This window comes from Marmota monax, unplaced genomic scaffold (assembly GCF_021218885.2).
Source record: "Marmota monax isolate L192 unplaced genomic scaffold, Marmota_monax_Labrador192_F-V1.1 WCK01_AAM20220418_F8-fsc00760, whole genome shotgun sequence".
Classification (NCBI taxonomy): Eukaryota; Metazoa; Chordata; class Mammalia; order Rodentia; family Sciuridae; genus Marmota; species Marmota monax.
The window spans coordinates 113,923-116,585 of NW_026694599.1; positions in this window are offsets into that span (position 1 = coordinate 113,923).

Sequence of the window (2,663 nt, forward strand, 5' to 3'; positions counted from 1 at the left end):
ACTTCTACCACTTTTAAACAATTTTGCTCAACATTTGGCATTACTCATATAACAGGAATCCCATACAATCCACAGGGACAAGGCATAGTTGAAAGAGCTCATCAAACTATTAAAATGTACTTATTAAAGCAAAAAGAAGGAATTGGGAAGGGGTATATATTCCCCAAAGATAAACTTAAAATAACCCTTTTTACTCTAAACTTTTTAAATTTGGATTCATCAGGACTTAGTGCTGCGGAAAGGCATATGTGTCCAAAAAATGTACATAAGCCCAAGGTACTTTGGAAGGATATTCTAACAGGACAATGGAAAGGTCCTGACCCAGTAATTGTCTGGAGTCGGGGGTCTGTTTGTGTGTTTCCACAGGGAGAACAGCAGCCGATTTGGATTCCAGAGAGATTAACCAAGGTCCTGACCCAGTGATTGTCTGGAGTCGGGGGTCTGTTTATGTGTTTCCACAGGGAGAACAGCAGCCGATTTGGATTCCAGAAAGATTAACTAAAGCGATTTCTACAGACCAAAAAGAAGATGATTTGGCTCAAATCCATAACAACTGATATCCAAAACTCCAGTTTGGCTATTCTTACATCTGCAACAGAACCAGGATGCTTTTTTCAATATCTATTTTATTATTGCCCTTTGCCATATCATGAAGTTCTATTTTGTTTTTTGAGCTCATACAGACCTAGGTTAATGTTTTGCTGATCAGTTCTATTTTTTGACTATAGAGTTTTTAAACATTGCAATGGAGATTTCACCTGTAAAAAGTTATAAGGCCTTTACTATAATGTTATGTGTTGTATGTATTATATTATGTGTGCACACTTGTGTTTTGTGTTATATGTTTGAATGTACGTATGTCCATATATCATATATGATGAGCGCTCATGATAAAATGGATCTAAATATTTTTTTCACATGATTTATATGGTTTAATATAAATTGGGTAAACAACTGTTGAGGATTGTTTTAATATGTAAACAAAAAAGAAGGTTAACAGATCTGTTTGTTTACTTTTACCTTTCCTTTTCATTATATTTAATAATTCTCTTAAAGATAATGTAAATTGTTAAGAAAATTGTTTTCTTTTAGTGCCTTCTGTAGTGTTACATAATTTTTTCTTTAGCCATTATTGCCAGAATTCCTATCTTCATCCCAGTGCCGGTGAAGACAATGTAAATTGTTAAGAAAATTGTTTTCTTTTAGTGCCTTCTGGAATGTTACATAATTTTTTCTTTAGCCATTATTGCCAGAATTCCTATCTTCATCCCAGTGCTGGTGAAGTCAAAGATAAAACCAATCTACAGCTTCTACAATAGCCATCACTGAACTGCTTGCAGAACTTGCCTGGACACATTGTGAGCTCACCTGTATGCATTGTGAACTATATGTTGGTGCAGCGACTTGTGGTAGTGTTGGGGTATTTTTGCTGATGGTGTCACCAGTGGTACAATTTAGGAGCCCTCAATTGGCTTAATGTCATGGCATTTTGCATCCTCCTCTACTAGTGATGGTCTAAAATTTGGGGGCCAACAGAGGTGAGGCAAAGAACCTCACCCCCCCACAGGTGCAAAGGCCTATCCACAAGTATGGCTGTATGCTGGACCGGTAGTCAGTGACGGGTATGATCCAATTGCAGTGGTACCAACCTAAGACAGGAGGCTGACGCCTAGAGGTCAGTTCATCCGATGACGGGTAAGGACCATATGTTGAATTGGACTGCCTAACAGGCACGGTCCCTAAGCCACATGCTTGTTGTTTAACCAGAGAGGGGGAGATGTTGAGAGCCACAGCCAAAGGGGCCCCAGCAAACTTCCAGCTGCCAGCAAACTTCCAGCTGCTGGCTGATGATTGGCTCACAGCGGCCCCAGCAACATCTAGCTGATTGACTCCTCGGCCCCAGCAACATGTAGCTGATTGGCTCCTCTGCGGTGATGCTCATTGGACTGTTTCCCTGCCCTTTCAGACCACGGAGCTGCTCATTGGGGGACTTTTTTGGCTCCGCCCACGTGACCCAGCCAATCGGCCTCAAGAGCAGGAGGATTGTGGGAGGTGGAGAGAAGCTTGGTGGGAGAGAGAGGCTTGGGGAAAGCCAGTGGTGGCAGTTGAGGCTCTGAGTGTTTTTCCTGAGAGACTATTTTGTTTGTCGTGTGTGGTTCTAAAAATAAAGTTAGTTTCTTTTGACAAGTGGCTCCTGATTGTGCCCAGCCAGACTGCGGCATGAGAGGGATCTCCCTGCAAGTGTTCAGGATCACTGGTTGGGGAAATGCTCCCTGTCTCAGCTCCAGCTCACAGACACTCAGAGTGCAACTCCTGCTCCCGGGCTTCCTCCTGGGCATGGAGGGGATTGGGGCTTTCTGCTCCTGGGCTGGGTCTGGTTTGAGGTTCCTTGCAGAGGATGGTCTATGGTTCAGAGTGTGGCAGTGACACATTGGTGTGCACTATACATGGTGCCCACAAGGGAAGGTGTATATGTGTATTGTCTGGTGTATGTGGTGTGTGTGAGGTGAGTGTTGATTTGTGTATGTGTGTCACAGTGCAAGGCCTGTGTGAGGAATGAGGTGTGTGTGTGGTGTATGGTTGTGATCTTTTGCTGGAGTCACCTCTTCCTCAGTAGGGAAGGCCACCCAAACCTGGATCTTAGGGGATACTGAAGGCTTTGG